The sequence below is a fragment of the Salmo salar genome, chromosome ssa09 (assembly GCF_905237065.1).
Source record: "Salmo salar chromosome ssa09, Ssal_v3.1, whole genome shotgun sequence".
NCBI lineage: Eukaryota > Metazoa > Chordata > Actinopteri > Salmoniformes > Salmonidae > Salmo > Salmo salar.
Genome location: NC_059450.1, coordinates 109,419,387 through 109,444,478, shown reverse-complemented (window position 1 = coordinate 109,444,478; position 25,092 = coordinate 109,419,387). Strand labels below are relative to the sequence as shown.

The 25,092-nt window shown below is 43.9% G+C and overlaps 1 pseudogene; it reads right to left on the bottom strand.

The window, feature by feature from the left end:
- The window catches only part of LOC123724083 (interleukin-1 receptor accessory protein-like), a 72,216-nt pseudogene extending 47,384 nt beyond the window's left edge, over positions 1–24,832 (bottom strand).
- Positions 24,833–25,092: the final 260 nt, after the last annotated feature.

The following is a 25,092-nucleotide window of genomic DNA, read 5'->3' as shown; positions in this document are numbered from 1 at the left end:
ATTAAAAAATGACGAACCCTAACTCCGCCGCATTTTGGTCAGCTCTCCTTCCATAGACACGTACAATATGAAAACAATAACTGAGATATGACTGTTCAATTCAAGCAGATGTATTTTCAGGACACGTCAATATACATTTTAAAAATGTTTTGAATAGTAATTTAGTAAATTGTAGCTCTGTTTCGCCGGATGCATTTGAGGGAAAATAGTTAGTCAACGTTACGCACCGATGTAAAATGCTGTTTTTATATATAAATATGAACTTTTTCGAACAAAAGAATGCATGTATTGTGTAACATGATGTCCTAGGTGGGTCATCAGTAGAAGATTATCAAGGTTAGTGCTGCATTTAGCTGTTTTTTGGTTGTTTGTGATGCATGTGGTTGGTGGAGAAAATGGCTATGTGGCTACTACGATATACTCCTCTAACATAATCTAATATTTTGCTTTTGCTGTAAAGCCTTTTTGAAATCGGACAGGCGTGGTTAAATTCAGGAGAATATCTATAAACGATATAATTTTAATAAAACATATATCTTTTTTAATTATTACATTTTGTTATGCTAATGAGCGTTATGATTTTTTACGCTGGATTTTCACTGGACACACAGGGTTAATCTTTTCTTTTGTAGCCAGTCTGAAATGTGGCTTTTTCTTTGCAGCAGCTCTGCCTAGAAGGCCAGCATCTTGGAGTAAGCCTCTTAGCTGTTGGCGTTGATACTGTGGTGTTTTGCGGGTACTATTTAATAAAGCTGCATATTCCACGAAAAGCTTATAAATTACATTTAAAATAAAGATATTTTTTAATTATAGATGTTTGCTCGTTTTTATTTTACCTTTATTTAACTAGGCAAGTCAGTTTAGAACAATTCTTGACCCCATTGACAGCCTACCCTGGCTAATGAGACTGACGCTGGAGCCAGTGTCGCCGCCTATGGGACTCCCAATCATGGCCGGATGTGAAGTAAAGCTTGAGTCGTTCGGCCGACTCGGTGAAACTATAAGATAATATTACAGTTTGTGATAACCGTTGTTGGAACAATCTTGATGCGTGAGTCATCCATTTTTTGTTCCAATGATGGCAAATTTGGCCCCTTAGAGCGAATGGCAGTGGAGTCCTCTGAACTTCGGTTTGGGCGGGCGATGCGTACACGCTTAAACTCCACAGGCAATATTCCACTTGGCGCTGCATTACAGCGGCTTGATTTGTTTGATCTGAGCAGTTCTTGGCTAGCTACACTTAGCCGTCTTTGTATCAAAGAGATGGTGTGTGGTTTGATAACTGAGTAATTGTCGGGGCTAGCTATCTTCGTCACTCCTCGCGTGAGTCACTTGCTGCTAGCTGCTTCAGCTGGCTAGTCATCACTGTTAGCTGGCCAACTTCCTGCAGACTAGGGCTGCGAAACTGTGTGCATTGCACTACTTGCGACTTGATTAGTGTGGTATTAATTCAGCCAACTACATAGTTGTGTGCTGTTTCTGTATCTAAGATAATTGTGGTTTCGAGTTTGAGTATTATACGGGTGTGCTGGCCAAAGCCCATGACGCGTCGACTTCTCAACTTTACCTAGTCATCATTAACCCGCAGATAGCTGGCATCCGTTACCGACTAGCAGCGCTGTGGTTACCTAATACTTCACGGGCAATTTGACTAGTGCAGTGTTACCTGGCGTCTAGCTACCTGGTTATCTTTGTCATGGTTGATAATTGTTAATTGGTAATTGTTTGGCTTCAGCTGACCATCCGGGGTTAGCCAGCCCCAGCTATTTCGTCCCCATGACGCCATTTTTTCTAACCTAGCCAACTATTACCGGCGAGCAGCATTGTTGAAACTGAAATACACAGCAGGAACGTCTTGATTAGTGTTATGTTGGCTAGCTAGCTACAAAGTTGCTTTGTATCATGACAGTGTAGTACTGAAACTACAGAGGTTGCCTAGCCAGCTGCGTTCAAAGTCCAACAAGCGCAGCCATATTTAAGCTATTTCCTTCACCCAGCCAGCAGTGCTGTATCATTTTAGTCAACTAACATTTTTGCTGGCGTAAGCTTAACTTCCTGAACATTAGGGGCGTGTGGTCCACTTGTCACTCCAATCTCATTTTGCATTAAGCGTAGCCTCTTCTGAACTTGTCTCTTCATCAGCCTGCCTATTCCTGTTCTCTCCTCTGCACAAATATACAAATGCTGTCCACACCGTGTGCTGCAGCTTTTCTAACCTGGTGAATTGTGCTTGACCACGTGGAGTTCCGGTCTCTAGCAGCCTCTCAAATTTACCGGTCTCAAGCCAACAAGGGGCCTGGGTTCATCTCAGCCTATGCTACCCTCCAGTCCCTAGACTTCCACCAAAGCCCAGCGGAAACGCTGGATCCACCACAGATAACACTGCTACTCCTACTGCTCTCTCCTCGTCTGACTTCGTGTTCTCGCCCCCTGGAGCATCGAGCCAGCGGGGTGGTGGCACTGGAATCCTCATCTCCCAAGTGGACATTCTCTTTTCTCCACTGTTTTATCTGTCTATCTCCTCATTTGAATTCCATGCTGTCACAGTGCTGGCCTTTCGAAGCTTAACATCCTTATCATTGGCCTCAAGGTTCCACTTGGAGAGTTCATCAATAAAACAGCATGTGATAAGTTCCTTCCTGGGGATGGCTCACCTCTCACAGTTCTTGGGTGACTTTAACCTCCCCGTCTACCTTCGACTCATTCTCTCTGCTCCCTTCTTTCCACTCCCCTCTCTGCATAGGCCTCCACCTCTCTCACCTTCCCCTACTCACCAAGGCGGGCAATTCGCTTGACCTCATCTTTACTAGATGCTTCATTCTTCCCCCTCAATCTCCATTGTACCTCCCCTCCTGAAGATCTCTAACCAACTACCTTGTATCCTTTTCCCTGCCACTGGGTCATCCAACACTTCCTCACTGCCGCTCCCACTATGGATGGTATTCCCCGCGCCAAGTCCCACCGTCGCTCCTCTCTCTCCAGCTTCTCTCTCCTCTTCCCGTCCTATGCCTCATCCCTTCCCTCTGCTCCAAACCTTCTCCAACTCCTCTCCACTGATTCTGCCTCTCCTCAACCTCCTCTCACTCCTCTCTCTGCATCCTTTGATTTTTCTTTGCCTTCCCCTATCACTCCAGGCCGGCTCGGATCACTCCTCCTGCTCCAGTGGCTCGCGAGCTCACTGCGCTCACAGAACGCAGGAGCTCCTTCCACCCGGCCGCCGGGGCGGAAGTGGAGGAAAACTATCGCCTCCCCTGCGGACCTGGCATCTCCTTTCACTCCACTCCTCTCTACATTTTCCTCTTCTGTCTCATGCTGCTAAAGCCCACTTTCTACCCTCTAAACTCCAAGCATCTGCCTCTAACCCCTAGGAAGCTCTTTGCTGCCTTCTCCTCCCCTCCTGAATCCTCCTCCCCTCACCCTCCCCCCTCCTCCCCTCTCTCTCACGGATGACTTGAAGTCAACCATTTTGAAAAGAAGGTGGGCGTGACATCAGATCCTCGTCTCTTCAGTCAAGGCGACACCTGCAGAATCCTGCTCTGCACTGCCCTACCTGTGCTTTGTCCCTCTCTCTCCCGGTGATTGCGGTTTGCCCGACGAACGCCTCTGGGGGCCTACTCTTCGGGGTCAGGAACTATTTAGGCGTAGGTCTGTGCGCGAAGCGGCCGCTAACAACCTGCCCACTTGACCCTCTCCCCTCCCTCTCTTCTCCTGACATTTCCAGGAGACCTTCTCCCCTACCTCCACCTCGCTCACACCATGTGATGAACGCGGCTACGATCCCTTCCAATCTTCAAGGAAGAGGCGAGAGGGTTGCTGCCCGCTGAAAAAAAAAAAGCACACTCTGGAGTCCCTCCCGAGTGTCCCAGCAACTACAGACCAGTATCCTTCTCTCTTTCTCTCCAAAACTCTTACACCAGTGGTCAACCAGCGACTCTCTTCTTTTCTATCTCTCTCCAGAATGACCTTCTTGGGTCTAATCGGTCAGGTTTCAAGACTGGGCATTCAACTGAGACTACTCTTCTCCCTCTGTGTCCCACGGAGGCTCTCTCAGCACTGCTAAAGCTAACTCTCTCTCTCTCCCTCTGCTCTCCTCCTTCTAAGACCTATCTGCTGCCTTTTGATACGTGCCTTGAGCCAATGAGATCCACTCCTCTCCCACCACTCTCCGGGCTGGACTGGAAGGCATCTCGGCCAGCCGCCTTGGCAATGATTCCGTCCCCTGACCTTGTGACGCCCCCACCAGGTGGCGTGGCGAGAATCTGTCTCAGCACCATGTGCTCTCACCACCTGGTGTCCACAGGGCTCTGTTGTGGCCCCTCCTGTTCTCGCTTTCTGCCAAGTCACTTGGCTCTGTCATGTCCTCCACATGGTCTCTCCTTATCATTGCTATGCAGATAGCACACAATTAATCTTCTCCTTTCCCCCTTCTGACAACCAGGTGGCGAATCGCATCTCTGCATGTCTGGCAGACATATCGGTATTGGATAGCGGGGATCACCACCTCAGCTGGACTCTCGGCAGGAAACCAGGCTGCTCTTCCTCCCGGGGAAGGACTGCCCGTTCCATGATCTCGCCATCACGATTGACGCTCACTGTGTCCTCCTCCCAGAGTGCTAGAGCCTTGGCGTGACCTGAACCCAACACCCTGCCGTTCTCCACCAACATCAAAAGCGGTGACCACGATCCTGTAGGTTCATGCTCTACAACATTCCAAAGTACGATCCTGCCACTCACACACCAGGCGGCGCAGGTCCTAATCCAGGCACTTGTCATCTCCGTCTGGATTACAACGTGCGCTGTGGCTTGAGCCCACTGCCTGTGCCATTAAACCCCTGCAGCTCATGTCCAGGGCATGCAGCCCGTCTGGTGTTCTTCCCAAGTTCTCTCCGTCACCCGCTCCTCCACTCTCTCCACTGGCTTCCAGTCGAAGCTCGCATCATGCAAGACCATGGTGCTTGCCCTCTGGGAGCTGTGAGAGGGCAGCACCTCCGTACCTTCAGGCTCTGGTCAGGCCACCACACCCAAACAAGGGAGCATCGTTCAATCACCTCTGGCCTGCCTGCTTCTCCCTACCTCTGGGAAGCACAGTTCCACATCAGCCCAGTCAAAACTGTTCGCTGCTCTGGCACCCCAATGATGGAACAAGGCCTCAGCGGTGGGACAGGCGAGGTCAATCACCACCTTCACACCTGAAACCCCACCTCTTCAAGGAATACCTGGGATAGGATAAAGTAATCCTTCCTTCCTTTAAAGATTTAGATGCACTATTGTAAAGTGGTTTGTTTCACTGGATATTCTAAAGGTGAATATACTTTGGGACCCTTGATCGCTCTGGATAAGGCGTCTGCTAAATATTTAAAATGTAAAAAAAAGTAAAATGTATAGTTTATTCACTTGCCTCACAATTCTCAGAAGGAAACTTTTTTTTCCTCAACTTTCTTCTTGCAAATGGCAGAGCTTAAATTTTCCTTGGCGTCTGCCTCGTTAAAGATAAATTATTATTTTCAGTCATAAATTAGGTAGCACAAAATAATGTACAAAATAAGTTAAAAAATAAATTTAAGAGCAACAAGAAAAATAACAAAATGGCACAGTTGGTTAGGAGCATATAAAGCGTCAACCATACCTCCAAGCCATTCTTTTTGCCCATTCTCCAGGGATGAGGAGAACACTTGGGAGAAATCACGTGGGTACTCAGCAAGTCGGCTGTGGAGACTGACATGAAACAGCGACACTTTCACCAGGCCAGGTGGCGTCCTGGCTACTAGGGTAGAAGAGTGGTAAGCTTGTGTAAAATTAGCTTTGTTTGCTAAGAGGTGCCATAGCCTGTGGATTTCAGTAACTAACATTTTGCTGCATTGAGATTGAGCAACCCACATTGTTCGGAATAAACCAAAATGTACAGAGGGCTTTCTGCAGGCGTTGAAAACTTTTGTTAGTGTCTGCTATTTGAGACTAGCTTGCTGGCTAGAGTGTCTCTTCTGACAGGGAATTCTCAATTTGTTCAAGAGAAAATTACCGGCTTTCAAAAACACCATGCCTAGATAAGCCCACAAACACACACAATTAATTTGAATTTAAAAAAAATGTACGATGTGGAAAATGAATGGCGGTATAAGTGTTGCTTAACTCCGGAAGCATAAGAAACACCTTCCGTCACCAACACACTCACAGAGTGAGCCTATATGCACTTGGAATATGTGCTGGCAAGCGGATCTGAGCAGTATTTTGACCAATGGTAAACTCAACAAGAAAAAGAAAGCACGTCCCTTTTCAGGACCCTGTCTTTCAAAGATAATTAAGTAAAAATCAAAAATAACTTCCACAGATCTTCATTGTAAAGGGTTTAAACACTGTTTCCCATTTAGCATTCAATGAATCATAAACAATTAATGAACATGCACCTGTGGAATGGTCATTAAGACACTTAGCTTACAGATGGTAGGCAATTAAAGGTCACAGTTATGAAAAACTTAGGACACTAAAGAGGCCCCTTTCTGCTGGCTCTGAAAAACACCAAAAGAAAGATGCAGGAGTCCTGCTCATCTGCATAAGAGCGATGCCTTTGGCATGCTGCAAGGAGGCATGAGAGGTTGAATCCTTAGCCAGAACAATAAATTTTACTGATATCCGTACCGCCAGGAGTGCCTTTAAGACGAAGCGCTGCGGGGAGAAGACGGACGGCTGATTATCCTCGCAGTGGCAGACCATTTTAACCAACAATGCCTGCAGGAGCAGTACAGCCCGAGACATCACACCTGCAAGGACAGGTATGGGATTATTACAACAACTGCCGAGTTACACCAGGAACACACAATCCCCTCCATCAGTGCTCAGACTGTCCGCCATTAGGCTGAGAGAGGCTGGACTGAGGCTTATGAGCCTACTATTTTGTAGTAGGAGCCTCACAGACGTCACCGGTAACAACATGGCCTGTGGACATAAACCCACCGTTGCTGAATGAACGAGCTGGCAAAAGTGCTCTTCACTAATTCGCGGTTTTGTTTTGATGGTCGGTTTTTTGTTTATCGTGAAGGAATGAGTGTTACACGAGGCCTGTACTGGAGCAGGATCCATGGAGGAGTCGTCATGGTCTGGAGTGAGGTGTGTCACAGCATCATCGGACTTCGAAGCTTGTTGTCATTGCAGGCAATCTCATGCATGCGTTACAGGAAGACATCCTCCTCCTTCTTAGTACCCTTCCTGCAGGCTCATCCTGACATGACCCTCCAGCATGACAATGCCACCAGCCATACTGCTCGTTCTGTGCTGATTTCCTGAAAGGCAGGAGATATCAGTGTTCCTGCCATGGCCAGCCCGAAGGGAGCCGGATCTCAATCCCATTGAACAAGTCTGGGACCTGTTGGATGGAGGGTGAAGAGGGCTGGAAACTTGCAGGTGCCTTGGTGGAAGGTGGATAACATCACAACAAGAACTGGAAAATCTGGTGCCCAGTCCACTTGAGGAGATGTACTGCAGTATTAATGCAGCTGGGTAGCCACCCACCACAGATACAGGCTATTACTGACCCCCACGCCCACTTTTTCAAGGGACAAATGATTCAATTTCTATTAGTCATGTCTGTGGGACTTGTTCAGTTTATGTCTCAGTTATTTGAATCTTGTTATGTTCCTTCTGAAATATTTACACATGTTAAGTTTGCTTAAAATAAACACAGTTGACAGTGAGGAGGACATTTCTTTTTGCAGAGCTTAGATGAAGAAGCTTGAATGTGCCAATGTTAATGAGTGCTATGGGAGGTAAAGCTTATGCTTTGCTGAGAAGTTTGACTTCTAGAAAACCATCACAGAGCTCGAAGTTTTGATGACTGTGTAAAGCAATGGCGCATTTGGGGCATGGAAACCATTGCTCATAGGTTTCAGATTTCATAGTGCAATCAGGATGAAGGAGAATCTGTTACAGCCTAAAGTAGTTGAGCTAAAGGAACATTGTCAGGAGCACTGCCGCCGGAGAAGGACTGAATGATGCATTTGAGAGACCATTTTGGTATATGGAATACTGGGAGAGAGTATCCCAAAGATACTGCTGGCCGATATTGATCTCACTTTCAAGAAATCTCTGTAGCCATGGGAAACAGTCAGCGGAGATGCTGTAAGCGCTACGGTCAGGAGTTAAAATACATGTGAACAAGATGGCAGCAGTAAATAAATCACAGAAAACAACGAGAGATGTTAACATTGAGGCAAAGGCTGGCATAATGCATCCCAAGCAAATTCTAAGACTGAAAGAAGTGCCTGATATTTAACAAAAAATGGCACATTCAGAGAGTTTGTCGCTCTGGGAACTAGCTAAAGTGCTAAAGACAGAAAATACAAATTTCAAGAGTAAGAAGAGCAGTGATGTGCATACTTATGGGTAAACAAATTTAGACCAAGAAGTGACAATGGATTATTCAGCCTGGAGATCTACAATGAAAATGACTTGAAACAAGCTGTCTGGCTATACCACAGAGTGAATGGACAGACTGTATGAAAGAATTAGATTGGAGCACAGTCTATGCTGGCAAAGTGATGTCTAAAGTGAGTTAAAGAGGCATTTTCAAGAATGCAAAGTTGAAGCCATCAACTGTACAACTGGATGCTTCCTCTTGGGTGATGTCTGTGACTGTTAAAGCAGTAGTGGATAAAGTACCCAATTATTGTACTTAAGTAAATGAAAATGACTCAGTAAAAGTAGAAAGTCACCCAGTAAAATACTACTTGAGTAAAAAGTTTTAAAGTATTGGTTTTTAAATATACTTAAGTATCAAAAGTAAATGTAATTACGAAGATATATAAGTATCAAAAGTAAAGCAAAAATAGAAATAATTTCTAATTCCTTTTGTTAAGCAAACCAAGATGGCATCATTTTTCTTGTTTTTTAGTTCACGGATAAGCCATGACCGCGCTTCAACACTCAGACATCATTTACAAGCGAAGTATGTGTTTGAGTGAGTCCATCAAATCCAGAGCCGAAAATCAAAGGGATGACCAGTTAGGGGGACTGATGAGCTCTACAGCAGGATCACAACTCAATCGCTGGTTTTTAATTCACGGATAGCCAGGGGCGCAGCTTCAACACTCAGACATCATTACAAGTTGATGTGCGTTTAGTGAGTTCACCAAATCAGAGGCAGTAGGGATGACCAGTTAGGGAGTGATGAGTTCTGCAGCAGGTCTCACAACTCCAATCGGCTGGTTGAAAACTGTTTCTGCCCCTCCCAAGATAAAATTTGTAGATAATTGGCCTTCTTTCTGGGACTCACCCCACCAAACATTTACACATTTACATTACGTCAATTAGCAGGCGCGCTCTTATCCAGAGCGACTTACAAATTAGTGCATTGCCTTATGATATCGAACCTGGCCTGTTGAGGGTAGCGGACTCAACCTAGCTGGAGGGGGTGCTCTCATCTTATCTCTGAGGAACATAGACAGAGGCTCTTGCTACCCTGGCTCCACAATGAAATGAGGGTGCAGAAGCCAGGCAGCAGGCCATTAGCCAGCCTGCCAGCTGAGCTGGAGTCTGCCACTGGCACAGTCAGTGTAGTCAGCTCAGCTATCCCCATTGAGATGCCGTGTCTGTGTGCCTGGAAGCCTAGGTTAAGGCAAAACTAAACATGGCGGTGTTAAGCGTAGCAATCTCACTGGAATAAGAGACCTCCTCCATTTCACTGCCCTTATTTACAGAGATGCATTTTACCTCACATCTCCAAATAGGAGGCTAGCAAATATTAGATCCCTCACTTCAAAGGCAGTTGCATAGTCAATTAACTAATCGTGATCACTTAATCTTGATGTGATTGCTGAGCTGAAACATGGCTTAAGCCTGATGAATTTACTGTGTTAAATGAGGCCTCATTTACTGGTTACACTAGTGACCATATCCCCACGCCTGCATCCCATAGGCGGAGAGTGTTGTTAACATTACGATAGCAAATTTCAATTTACAAAAAAATATTTTAAAAAAAAACAGCAGCGTTTTAGTCTTTTGAGCTTCTAGTCATGAAATCTAATACATCCTACTCAATCACTTTTTATAGCTACTGTTTACAGGCCTCCTGGGCATATACAGCCGTTCCTCACTGAGTTCCCTGAATTCTGTCGGACATTGCAGTCACAGCAGATAATATTCTAATTTTTGGTGACTTCATATTCACATGGAAAAGTCCACAGACCCCACTCCAAAAGACTTTTCCGAGAACCATCATCACGACTCAGTGGGTTTTGTCCAACATATCTCTCAACCTACTCACTGCTGCAGTCATACTCTGGAGCTAGTTTTGTCCCGATGGAATAAATGTTGTGAATCTTAATGTTTTCCTCATAATCCTGGACTATTGGAACACCATTTTATTCACGTTTGAGCTAAACCAAATAGTTTGCTCAGACCCCAGAAAGGGAGCATCAAAAGTCGTTGCTATAAATTCTCAAGACAACCCATAGATTGCCATTGAGCCCTTCGCAGACTCCCTTTGCCTACCCAAGGACGTCAGAGACCAAAAATCGGTTAACCACTAACTTGGAACTCAATTTAACTTTGCAATACCCCTAGATACGAGTTGCATCCCAAAACTAAAAACACTTGTGCTTGAAACTGGCTCCCTGGTATTGCAGAAAATACATGAGCTCTGAAGCAAGCTTCCAGAAACTTAGAACGGAAATGGCACCACACACCAAACTGGAAGTCTTCCGGCTAGCTTGGAAAGACAGTACCGTGCAGTGCTCGAGAAGAGCCCTCACTGCTGCTTTCGAACATCCTATTTTTCAAACTTAATTGTGGAAAATAGAACAATCCGAAATTTCTTTTTTGATACTGTCGCTTAAAACTAGCTAAAAGCAGCTATTCCCCATGAGAGGATGGCTCTCACTTACAGTAATAAATTATAAACTTCTTTTTGGGAAAGATCACTTGATCATTCGGGGAGCAAAGTACGGACTCCTTAAGTCTCGTATTCCTCCAAAGCTCCATTGTCCTGAGTCTGCACAACTCTGCCAGGACCACAGGAGACACTAAAGTGTTTTAGTACTATATCTTTTGACACAATGATGAAAATAATCATGGCCTCTAAACCTTCCAGGCTGCATGCTGGGCCTATTCCAACTAAACTACTGAAAGAGCTGCTTCCCTGTGCTTGGCCCTCCTATGTTGAACATAATAAACCTTGCTCTCTATCCACTGGATGTGTGCCAAATTCACTAAAAGTGGCAGTAATAAAGCCTCTCTTGAAAAAGCCAAATCTTGACCCAGAAAATATAAAAAACTATCGGCCTATATAGAATCTTCCATTCCTCTCACAAATTTTTTGGAAAAAGCTGTTCACTGAAAAGGGCGGCAAATCACTGCCTTCCTGAAGACAAACAATGTATACTGGAAACTTGCTTCAGTCTGGTTTGGAGACCCCATCACTTAGCACTGAGACTGCAATTGTGAAGGTGGTAAATGTGCAAGCACAGATGTCAGACCGAGGCCTGCATCTGTCCTCGCGCTCTCCCTAGATCTTAGTGCTGCTTTTGATACCATCGATCACCCACATTCTTTTGGAGAGATTGAAAGGCAAATTGGTCTAACGGACAGGATTCTGGCCTGGTTCCGGGTCTTATCTGTAACGGAAAGATATCAGTTTGTCTCTGTGGATGGTTTGTCCTCTGACAAATCAACTGTACTTTTCGGTGTTTCTCAAGGTTCCGTTTTAGGACCACTATTGTTTTCACTACATATTTTACCTCTTGGGGATGTCATTTGAAAACATAATGTTAAATTTCACTGCTATCCGGATGACACAGCTGTACATTTCAATGAAACATGGTGAAGCCCCAAAAAATTGCCCTCTGCTTTGAAGCCTGTGTTTTCAGACGTAAGAAGTGGATGGCTGCAAGGCGTTCTACTTTCTAAACTTCGGACAAAACAGAGCTGCCTAGGTCCCAAGAAACAAAGAAATCTTCTGTTGAATCTGACAGTTAATCTTGGTGGTTGTACAGTCGTCTCCAAATACAACTGTGAAGGACCTCGGCGTTACTCTGGACCCTGATCTCTCTTTTGAAGAACATATCAAGACTATTTCAATGACAGCTTTTTTCCATCTACATTAACATTACAAAAAATCAAGAAACTTTCTATCCAAAAGTGAAGCTGTAAGAAAAACAATCCCATACCTTTGTTACTTCTAGTTGGACTCTACTGCAATGCTCTACTTTCCCGGCTACACCGGATAAAGCACTTAATAAACTTCAGTTAGTGCTTTAAAGACGGCTGCTAGAATCCTGACTAGAACCCAAAACATTTGATCATATTACTCCAGTGCTAGCCTCCCTACACTGGCTTCCTGTTAAGGCAAGGGCTGATTTCAGGTTTTACTGCTAACCTACGAAGCATTACATGGGCTTGCTCCTACCTATGTGCCTTTTTTTGATTTGGTCCTGCCGTACATACCTACACGTGCGCTACGGTCACAAGACGCACTTGGCCTCCCCTAATTGTCCCTAAATTTCTAACGCAAACAGCTGGAGGCAGGGCTTTCTCCTATAGAGCTCCATTTTTATGGAATGGTCTGCCTACCCATGTGAGAAGACGCAGACTCGGTCTCAACCTTTAAGTCTTTACTGAAAGACTCATCTCTTCCCAGTGGGTCCTATGATTGAGTGTGGTCTGGCCCGGGAGTGTGAGGTGAAGCGGAAAGGCTCTGGAGCAACAAAACCGCCCTTGCTGTCTCTGCCTGGCCGGTTCCCCTCTCTCCACTGGGATTCTCTACACTCTAACCCTATTACAGGGGCTGAGTCACTGGCTTTTGGTGTTCTTCCATACCGTCCCTAGGAGGGGGTTTGTCACTTGAGTGGTTTTGAGTCACTGGCGTGGTCTTCCCTGTCTGGGTTGGCCCCCTTCGGTTGTGCCGTGGCGGAGATCTTTGTGGGCTATACTCGGCCTTGTCTCAGGATGGTAAGTTGGTGGTTGAAGATATCCCTCTAGTGGTGGGGGGGGGCTGTGCTTTGGCAGAGTGGGTGGGGTTATATCCTTCCTGTTTGGCCCTGTCCGGGGGTATCGTCGGATGGGGCCACAGTGTCTCCTGACCCCTCCTGTCTCAGCCTTCAGTATTTATGCGTGCAGTAGTTTATGTGTCGGGGGTGGTCAGTCTGTTATATCTGAGTATTTCTCCTGTCTTATCCGGTGTCCTGTGTGAATTTAAGTTATGCTCTCTTTGATTTCTCTCTTTCTCTTTTTTCTTTCTTTTTCTTTCTTTCTTTCTTTTCTTTCTTTCTCTCTCTCTCTCTCTCGGGGACCTGAGCCCTAGGACCATGCCTCCAAGACTACCTGGCCTGATGATTCCTTTCTGGCCCCAGTCCACCCTGGCCGTGCTGCTGCTTCAGTTCCAACTATTCTGCCTGCGGCTATGAACCCTGACCTGTTCACCCACGGACGTGCTACCTGTCCCAGACCTGCTGTTTTCAATCTCTTAGAACAGCAGACGGTAGAAATACTCTCAATGATCGGCCATGAGAAGCCAGCTGACATTTACTCTTGAGGTGCTGACTTGTTGCACCCTCGAGCAACCTTACGGTGATTATTATTATTTTGACCATGCTGGTCATTTATGAACATTTGAACATCTTGGCCATGTTCTGTTATAATCTCCACCCGGCACAGCTGCAGAATAGGACTAGCCACCCCTCATAGCCTGGTTCCTCTCTGGGTTTCTTCCCTGGGGTTTGGCCTTTCTGGGGAGTTTTTCCCTGTAGCCACCGTGCTTCTACACCTGCATTGCTTGCTGTTTGGGGTTTTAGGCTGGGTTTCTGTACAGCACTTTGAGATATCAGCTGATGTAAGAAGGGCTATATAAATAATTTTTGATTTGAGTTCTCCTGATAGGCGTGTGTACCACTTTCTTGTCCTGTAAGCATTAAAAATGTAAACCAATTTGGTGTCAGGAATGAATTAAAAAGGAAATAATTGAAGATTCTTTAAGCGTGCTAGTGAAGTAAGTACAAGTTTTCAAAAATATAAATAGAAAGTAAAGTACAGATACCCTAAAAAAAACGACTTAAGTATTAGTACTTTCAAGTATTTTTGTCAAATGCACTTCACACCTCTGCATTTGGTACAATGACCAACAGTGCAAGTAGGATCTGTGCAGTGATCAAGTCAGTTGGACCAGTTCTCTGTGGTGACGTGAATTCTAGAAATTTTATTTTTTTGTTTAACATTTATTTTGCTAGGCAAGTCAGTTAAGAACAAATTCTTATTTACAAAGCGGCCTTCCCGCGGCCAAACCGGATGACGCTGGGCTAATTGTGCATCGCCCTAAGGGGCTCCCAATCACGGCCGGATGTTAAACAGCCTGGATTCGAACCAGGGACCAGGGTCACACCCAGTTCCATACTCTATCCGCCAGAAAGTGGGAACTGGGCTGGATGGGTTGGATGCCAAAGGGATTCTGTCCAAAGTGGACTGGAGCCCGTGGGCTACTCCAGTTGTGCCTGTGGCAAAGAAGAATGGAGCCGTGAGACTGTTTGTGCTGTGATTTCAAAGTCACTGTCAGCCCTAATGCTTCAATCAGGGTAATATCCACTACTGAGATTAGAGGATATCTTTGCAGCACTCTCAAGGGGACAGCATCCGAAGAATATCTACAGATGGAAATAGAGGAAGGCTGGTTTCTGGTGTAGGTGTTTTGATATTGTGACACACTCAAGGGGTTGTATTTGCTACAACAGGCTATTCTTTGGCGTTAAGCGTCTGCATCGGCACTGTGGCTAAGAGCTATGGACCGGAGGTGTTACAAGGCTGTCCCGGCACGCGATGTTGTCTGGATGACATTATAGTTACTGAGGACACCATGATGGCATTCATCCGGAGAGCCTCACATGGTTCTTGAAGAGACTGGAAGATATGGACTTTGTGCAAGAAGTGACAAGTCTGGGTTTTGTCAAGACAACTATCACATACTGTGGACACACAATTCATGCGAGTGGACTGCATAAGTGTCAAGGGAAGGGACAGGCCGTCGCAAGGTCCATTGGCTGAAAGATGTATCCGCAGTTCCTAGGATTTTTCAGCTTCTACAACGGGTTCCTGTCCAAACCCGAGAGCCACAGTCCTTCACCTGCGTAGCCATGAGCCGCATACGAGCAGGAAGTGGATGTGGACAAGTTAGTGTGAGCAAGAAGCATTCCGAGAAGCAAAAAGATGGTGGCGTCAGACGGTTTTGACCTACTTCAATCCACACAAACCTGTAGAAAATAGCATGTGAAGCCTCACCCGCTATGGCATCACCGTGGTCGTGTCGCGTCATGAGAGACAGAAGTCCAATAGCCTTTGCATCCCGCTCACTCTCCGCTGCAGAAAGAAACTATGCGCGGTCGACCAGGAGCAGCTGAATCTGGTCCTGGGGAGTGAAGCTGATTCAACCAGTATCCGTATGGGAGGGGAGTTTCATTCACCCAGAGATGCCGAAAATTCGGGGGTCTTGGAAGGGGTCTATGTGGCGCACCTCAAGTCATGAAGTAATGAAGGCACTCGTCAGAAGTTTCATATGGTGGCCAGGAATCGTTCAGTAGATTGTCATGAATGAGCCTAGTCAATATGACCTGGTTGCTTGTGGGTTGGAGGTTCTGCCTGTCACTTGTTGTTAACAGGCAGCCAGTCTCTGAAGGGGGACTTGAGGAGGGGAGACTGCAAAGTCTAGGCACTGCTGCTCTCTTTTGTGAAGTGTTTGCAGTGCTGGTGTTTTTAGTTAATCTGTGTGTCTCACATATTATGTGCCTCAGTATGTTAGAGCAAAAAAACAGTAGCTGTTAGATGATGTCATGAAAAGTTAGAGGGTGGTTGGTAATGGAAGATATCAGGTTGGATCCACGTCTGGGTGTTGGATCAGAACCCCTAGCTCCTGGAGAACAGGAGCAGAGTTAAAAGGAACAGGGTGGGGAGACAGAGACGTAAACAAGCAAACACACAGGTTACACTTTACTGTGAGTAAAATTTAATGGATTAGGGCAGTGATTTAAATGTGCTTTTCAACACTTTTGGAAGGTATGGCCTACCTCAAGCTGGTCCCCCTCCGGCTCAGAGCACAGAGGGTCGGGCCAATCCGAACTCACTGGTTCTGGTGGATGGGATACCTACCTGGGGGGCTCGGACAGTCAATGGTCCTAAGTCATTTGGAGAGGTACAATTAAGAGGTACATTTTGATAAGCTCAACATAACTGCATTTTTCTAGCTAGGTACCCTAGGAAGACAAACCAAGTAATTTTGCCCGGATGTTACGTAGCACTTGGTCCCCTTCTTGATTCTGCTCTGGTAGCTCTCCTGTTTCTCCTCTGCCTTGTCCATGTTCAGTCTCACCTTGACTGACTAACAGGAATAAATGCAATTAATATTTCAATGAAGGGGGGTCCTCGAAGGCGTTCTGATCTGATTCAACCACATCCGGGGTGGGGTTTTCAGTGATCTGAAAGTACGTTATACAAAAATAGCAATAGACAAACAATGCTTTAAATCAATCACAAATTTGAAAGACAGTATATGCCCAATAATGTGTATATACAATGGCATTGTTACCTCGGTCAACATCTGCAGCTCCGTCCGTTACTCGGTGGAGGCCTGGATGCTGCTATTGTGTTGCTAAGCCAATTTGGGTTTGTTCTCCCAACCCTCCTGGTACCGTTCAAGGGACTTGCCCATGGCAGTCTTGAGGGTCTGGTTGGTCCATTCACCAAACCTGGAGGAGGATAGAAACCGATATCTATTGACAATGTAAGATATTGTTGGTGATGGAATGAGTAGAAGGGAGAGTCGGTCAAGGACTGATTCGGACAAGGCGCTAAATTATATGACAAGCGATAGTTTTATTCCAGAGTGAAGATATTTGGTACAGCGTGCACGGACTCGTTCCAGTAGCTCTGAGGGAGCCAGCGGAAGAGACCCCCTAAAACAGTTTGTTTACATGTTCTATCACTGTAAGTAAGGTTGAGTCTTTAGTCCCGATCCTCCCTGGTTGCTCAGGTCCCAGGCGTTGTCACCGTCAATTGGCTCACATCTGTTCGTCGTCTTCCTGGATCTTGCACAATGTTCTGATGATGTTAGGTTTCTATCAAAGCTCTCTAAATCTGGGTGCGAGTGCCTTGGATGAGCTATGGCATATGTGTTTTGTGTGTGTTCCTGTTTTCACGGGGTCGAGCATACCAGACACTTGTTGCTGTTATCACGAGATGGGGCCCCCGCAGTTGTTTTTTGGGCCAGTTCCTGTGCATATGTGCTGCAAGTGGAAACATCAGTTTGCTTGTGTAAGCTGCATTGAGTCATAACTAGTTGGTTAGTGGAAAACATGTGTAATAGCTGCAATTCATGGTAATAGCAACGTTTGTTAGCTTGGTGCATGTTAGAGGCACACTAAGTAGAAAATCCTACACAAATTCTTACACAATATTGAAATATGTCTGATTGGAAAAAATAAATAAAACAAACCATTGGTGACAGACTGCTTAACCTGTAACATCCATACCTTGTTCCAGCGTTCCCCTTTGTTCACTCAAGTGACTCAGGAGAAACCGGTGGTTGTTGAAGATATCCACCAAGGTGGCCTCGCCAGTCTTGTCCTTGGTGGGTATCATGCAAAATGAAAATCTAATATTGGTTCAAGCACCCTTTTTATTGGTTACATAAAAATTTAGAGTTAAGTACGATACTCTTCCTTTACTGGCCTTAATGAGTATTGCCTCCACACACACTTGGTAAAAGTGATCGGTCGATGTCAGACACCAGCTGTTGCCATTCATGGATTTTTGTGAAAGGGTCCGATGAGGTCCACCCCTAACATTTAAAGTGCTGGAGAGAAGATTACTTTATTCTTACCTGTACAGTGGCAAGAAAAGGTATGTGAACTTTTTGGAATTACCTAGATTTATGCATAAATTGGTCATCAAATTTGATCTTCATCTAAGTCACAAAAATAGACAAAGCATAGTGTGCATATACTAATAACACACAAATTATTGCATTTTTCTTGTCTTATATTGAATACATCATCTAAAGATTCACAGTGTTGGTTGGAAAAGTATGCTGAACCCCTAGGCTAATGGCTTCTCCAAAAACTAATTGGAGTCAGGAGTCCAGCTAACCTGGAGTCCAATCAATGAGCCTGAGATTGAAAATGTTGGTTAGAGCTGCCTTGCCCCATTAAAAAACAGTCATAAAATTTGGGTTTGCTATTCTACAAGAAGCATTGCCTGGTGTGAACCATGCCTCTCCCGAACAAAGTGATCTCAGAAGACCTAAAGATTAAAATTGTTGACTTGCATAAAGCTGGAAAGGTTTACAAAAACCTTGATGTTCATCCAGTCCACGGTAAGACAAATTGTCTATAAATGGCGAAAGTTCAGCACTGTTGCTACTCTCCCTAGGAGTGGCCGTCCTGCAAAGATGACTGCAAGAGCACAGCGCAGAATGCTCCAATGAGGTTGAAGAAGAATCCTAGTGTTAGCTAAAGACTTACAGAAATCTCTGAAACATGCTAGCATCTCTGTTGAGCGAGTCTATGATTACATAAAACACTAAACAAGAATGGTCTTCATGGGGGGGACACCATGGAAGAAGCCACTGCTGTCCAAAAAAAAACATTGTTGCGTCTGAAGTTTGCAAAAGTGACCTGGATGTTCCACAGCGCTACTGGCAAAATATTTGGTGGACAGATGAAACTTCCCGTTGAGTTGTTTGGAAGGAACACACAACACTATGTGTGGAGAAAAAAAAAGTTACAACACACCAACATCAATACCTCATCCCAACTGTAAAGAGTATGTTGGAGGGGGAGCATCATGGTTTAAGGGCTGCTTTGCTGCCTCGGGGCCTGGACATATCATCAACAGAAAAATTAATTCCCAAGATTCATCAAGACATTTTAGCAGGAGAATGTTGGGCTATCTGTCCGCAAATAGGTGAAGCTAAACAGAAGTTGGGTGAATGCAACAGAACAACGAATTAAACACAGAAGTAAATCAACAACAGAATGGCTTTCCAGCATAAGAAAATGCTGCCGCATCTGGAGTGGCCCAGTCAGAGTCCTGGAAACCCGATTGAGATGCTGTGGCATGACCTCAAGAGAGCAGTTCCACACCAAACATCCCAAGAATGTTGCTGAACTGATACAGTTTGTAAAGAGAATGGTCCAAAATTCCTCCCTGTCCGTTGGCTGCAGGTCTGATCCGAAACTACTAGAAAGGCGTTTGGTTGAGTTATTGCTGCCAAAGGAGGGTCAACCAAGTTATTAAATCCAATGTTTCACATACTTTTTCCCACCCTGCGCTGTGAATGTTTCACGTTGTTTTCAATAAAGACATAAACGCGTATAATTGCTGGTGTGTTATTCATTTAAGCAGACTGTTTTGTCTATTGTTGTGACCAAGATTAAGATCAGATTAAACTTTATGATCCAATTTATGCAGTTATCCAGGTATTTTCAAAGGGTTCACATGCTTTTTCTTGCCACTGTATGGTAAAGAAAAGATTGTTTCTCTTCCAGTCTTTTCGGTCCTCTGAAGCAGCAGGTGGTCATGGGGTTGTAACCATCAAAACCACCATCCTTGGGGGAACTAATTCTGAGTTAATCATTTTGCGCAGATTGAGCTGAGTGTTTATGTCGGTGAACTAAAACTGCCTCATCCTCCTTCGCAGTCGCGAAAGGTAAGATAAAAATCAAGCAACCAGCATAGCAAACGACGCTTTGGTTCATTAGGTAATCCGGTCAGAATTTCGCAGGTTCTAGCAGCAGTCCTAGCAACAAAAGCTAGAACTCATTGAATCCCCATTGAATGACGTAGGGGTTCACTATTTGGCCGGGGGGACATTATTTGCCCTGTGACAAAAGTAGAAGGGTGAAACAACATTAAAACTCTAATAAGAATCTTAACCAATTTAATCCAGTTAGGGACGACCAGTCTATAACCCTACATTGGTGAACAGTTAGGTTTTAAGACCTAAAGTAATTGGTGTACAGGATAACCAAGGTGGATATAGAGTGCATTCTGAAAGCATTCGGAGCCTTTCAATTTTTCCACATTTTGTTATGTTACAGCCTTATTCTAAAATGTATTAAATGAAAGTAAAAACTGAATTAAATAAAACTGAAATGGCAGGATAATCCATCCAGGAAGTGCCATTATTTTTGAAATGGCTGTTTTTCCAATGAAAGCCTATTCACCATTTAAAGATAGGACCCAGATTCCGTTCTCTACTCCCACTATTTGTGAACAGTCTTTAGACATTGTTTCGGGCTTTTATTCTGAAAAATGAGGGAGAATGACAACTTTGAGTGAGTGGATAGTGGGATGTCCCCAGAGATGTTTTCTGCGCACCGACTGAGAGGCGCACCTTTTAGCTGTTTTTCTTTTATATTCACGCGGCCTTTGTTGTCGGTTGAAATATTATCGATTATTTGGGCTAAAAACAACCTGAGAAGTGATTATAAACATCGTTTGACATGTTTCTATGAACTTTACAGATACTATTTGGAATTTTTCGTCTGCCTGTTGTATGAGCGCATTTGAGCCATTGGATTACTGAACAAAAACGCAGCCAACAGAGTGGAGTTTTTGGATATAAAAGGACTTTCTCCGAACAAAACAAACATTTGTTGTGTAACTAGGAGTCTTGTAAGGTGCAACCATACGAAGATCAAAGGTAAGTGATTCATTTTTAGTGCTATTTCTGACTTTTGTTGCAATTAATCTACTTGGCTGGAAGCTGTATGTAATGTTTTGTGTGCTCAGCTCTGTCCTCAGATAATCGCATGGTTTGCTATCGCCGTAAAGCCTTTTTGAAATCTGACACGGCAGCTGGATTAGCACAACAAGTTCAGCTTTATTTTGATGTATTACACTTGTGATTTCATTAAAGTTAAATATTTATAGTAATTTAATTTGAATTTGGCGCTCTGCAATTTCACCGGATGTTGGTTGGGTGGGGCGCTACCTCCCACACCCCCTAGAGAGGTTAAGCTCTGTCAGATTGGATGAGACGTCGCCGCACAGCTATTTTCAGATCTCTCCAGAGATGTTCGGTCAGGTTCAACTCTGGGCTCTGGCTGAGCCACTCAAGGATTAATTCAGAGACTTGTCCAAGCCACTCCTGTGTTTATTGCTGTGTGCTTAGGGTCATTGTCCTGCTTGAGTGAACCTTCGCCCCAGTCTATGGTCCTACGTGCTGGAGCAGGTTTCATCACGGATCTCTCTGTACTTTGCATGGTCTTAGAATCCTTTAGGTGCCTTTTGGCAAACTCCAAGTGGACTGTCATGTGCCTATTGCTGAGGAGTGGCTTCTGTCACGGCCCCCTCACCCATAAAGGCCTGATTGGTGGAGTTCTGCAGGGAATGGTTGTCCTTCTGGAAGGTTCTCCCATCTCCACAGAGGAACTCTGGAGGTCTGTCAGAGTGGCCATCGGGTTCTTGGTCACCTCCCTGACCAAGGACATTCTCCCCGATTTGCTAATTTTGGATGGTTGGCCAGCTCTGGGAAGAGTCTTGGTGGTTCCAAACTTCTTCCATTTAAGAATGATGGAGGCCACTGTGTTCTTGGGAACTTCAATAGTGCAGATATTTTTGGTACCCTTCCACAGATCTGTGCCTGACACAATCCTGTCCCCAGAGCTCTGAGACAATTCCATTGAGTTCATAGCTTGGGTTTTGTCTGACATGCAGAGTCGGCTGTAGAGGACTTTATATAGACAGGCGTGTGTCTTTCGATCAATTGAATTTACCACAGGTGGACTCCAAGTTGTAGAAACATTTCAGGATGTTCAATGGGAAACAGGATGCTCTGAGGCTCAATTTAGAGTCTCAAGGGTCTGAATACTTATGTTATAGGGTATCTCTGTATAAAACAGATGCATATATGCATAAGTATTCGAACCCTTTGGGCTTTAGTAAACTCAAGGTATCCTATTTCCATATATATATATATGTATATACAGTTGAAGTCGGAAGTTTACATGGGCTTTGGCTGGAGTCATTAAAACTCATTTTCAACCACTCCACAAATTTCTTGTTATCAAACTATTGTTTTAGCTTAAGTCGGTTGGGACATCACTAACTTTGTGAATGACACAAAGTCATTTTTCCAACAATTATTTTTGGACAGATTAATTCACTTATGATTAACTGTATCACAAAATCCAGTGGGTCAGAAGTTGACTGTGCCAATTATTTGTGCTTGGAAATTACAGAAAATGATGTCCTTGGCTTTTGAAGCTTCTGATAGGCTAATTGACATCATTTGTTGGAGGTGTACCTGTGGATATATTTCAAGGCCTACCTTCAAACTCAGTGCCTCTTTGTGACATCATGAGAAAATCAAAAAAATCAGTCAAGACCTCCAGAAGAAAAATTGTAGACCTCCGTCTGGTTCATCCTTGGGAAGCTTAATTGAACATCAGGTACACTTTTGCAAACTTCAAAGTTGCAGCAATGTTTTTTTGGACTGGCTATTCGCGGTGTCCCTCGCAAACAACATTCTTGTTTAGTCATTTTCGTATATAAGAACTCATCAATACAGATGTTTATGTTGGGATTTCTGTAAGACTTTAGCAAACACTCAAAAATTCTTTTATATTCAGGCATTTCTGGGCTGTGCTCTTGCAGTCATCTTTGCAAGATGTTACTCTAGAAGTAGCCACAAGTGCTGAACTTTGCTATTTATCTGAAACATTGTCTGCTGTTGACTGATATGAACATCTGAGCTTTTAGAGTTACTTTTGTAACACTTTCCAGCTTTATGCAAGTCAACAATTTTCCTGTGAAACTGGAGGCGCACAATCAAAATAAATTCAATAAATATTATATGATTTTAAACATTTAGGTACATATAAGTGTCTTATATAGGCTGAAAACTTAAATTCTGCTAATCTAACTGCACTGTCCGATTTACAGTAGCACCATTATGGCGAAAAATATGCCATGCAACATCAAATATTTTCCCGCAGCAGGATTTCCTTGCATTCCCATATAAAGGTTAAATATTCTGTTTTGCTTTTGAAAATCTTCCTTTGATTTGTCATCCAAAAGGTCCTTCTATTACATGTAGTGTTTTGTTAGATACAATCCTTCTTTATATCCCAAAATCTATTTTAATTGGCAACACATCGATTTGATTAATCCACTCGTTCAATTTGCAGAGAAAGAATCCAAAAATATACCTAAACTTTGTTTCAACAATCAAAATACATTTATATTTACTACGCAGATAACCTAAAATGTATTCAACTATAATATTAATTTCGGAAAGAAGTATGTTCAATTAGGAAACCTTGATTTTAACTTGAGTCGCGTAATTTCTTCATAATTAAGCACAAACACAGTTTCAAGTATCTTCTCCTTCTGCTTCTTATTAGTTTGTGAAAACCCAAGCCCGAACGAACATAGACTACTGACACCCTGCCAGGAAGCGAAAATTGCTAATTTAAAATAATGCCTTTCTCTTGCATTTCTAAGAGGATGAATTTCTCTAAAGAAAAAACAATTCCAGGTTGGTTTCTTTGGATTTTCCCTACCATATCTATTGAATTATATTCTCCAGTATTTAACATTTCTACAAACTTCAAAGTGTTTTCTTCCAACAATACCAATTATATGCATGTCTAACTAAGGGCCTGAAACTACAAATAGATTTACTTTGGGTATGTCATTTTATTGAAATTGAAAAAAAAAAGGTGCCTAGCCTAAGTTAATATTATAAAGGATAATCGGCCTGGTAGGTTGAGCTTACATAAATATCACAATTAGCATGAGGTTGTAGTAACAAGAACATTTCAGGACATAGACATATCTGATATTAAGAAAGATTAAATTCTTGTTAATCTGGCTGCTGTCTAAAATACAGTAGCTATTACAGTGAAAGAATTTGTGCTATTGTGCAGGAGAGTGCTGATTTACGAACTTGAAAATGCATTAATAAACCAATTAGGCACATTAGGGCAGTCTTGGCTCTTATCTTGAACACTCAAGCAACAGACCATTGGATCAGTCTAAAACTGTGCATATACACTGCTGCCATCTAGTGGCTAAAGGTAAGATTGTAACTAGGCTGAATAATACATTAAGGCCTTTTCTCTTGCATTTCAAATATGATAGGGCCATAAAATTCATATTTTTTCTTTGCTGTATCTTTTAAAAGATCTAATGTGTTATATTTCTCCTACATTTATTTCGCATTTCCCCCAAACTTCAAAGTGTTTTCCTTTCAAATAGTATCAAGAATATACACTACACTCCTATGCTCAGGTCCTATAGCTACAGGCAAGTTAGATTTGGGTACATATCATTTTGGGCAAATTTAAAATATATAATTTTTTCTAGCAGGGATGGATCCTTTTAACCAACAATGCAGTTCAAGAAATAGAGTTAAGAAAATAGTTGCTAAAATGAAACCCTAAGGTTAAAAATAAAATAAAAAGTTACACAAAAAATAACAACAAAGAGGCTCTAAGGGGTGCCCGTATCGGAGTCAAGTCGGGGAACAGGTAATCGGTATTGAGTGCTATGGGCGGTAATCATTTAGGCAGGTTACCTCCCTGTGGCATAGGGACTATGGTGGTCTGCTTGAATTTATGTAGGTATTACAGACTCGGTCAGGAGAGTCAGTGGAAATGTCAGTGAAGACGCACTTGGTTGGTCGTGCACTTGGCAGGTATGCGTCACATAATCCGTCTGGCTCCATAGCTTTGTGAATGTTGGCCTGTTGCAGGGTCTTGCTCACATTGGTAACCGAGGGCTTTATCACACGCATCCGCCTTGACAGCTCATGGCTGGGTTTCCCCTTGTAGTCCATGTGGTTTTCCAAGCCCTGCCACATCAGGCGCTTCAGACGGTGTAGTAGGTTCAATCTTAATCCTGTGTTGATGCTTGGACTGTTTGATGGATTGCGTCTGAGGCGTGGTGGGATTTCTTTGAAGCATATCTCGCTCCTAGAAAGCGGAGGCTCTAGCCTTTTTTAGCTCATGTCTCACCGGATGTTGCATGTAATCCATGGCTTCTGGTTGGTATGTACGTACTGTGTGGACAGCGTTACAGTGATGCACTTATTGATGGGGTCAATGACTGACGTGATATACT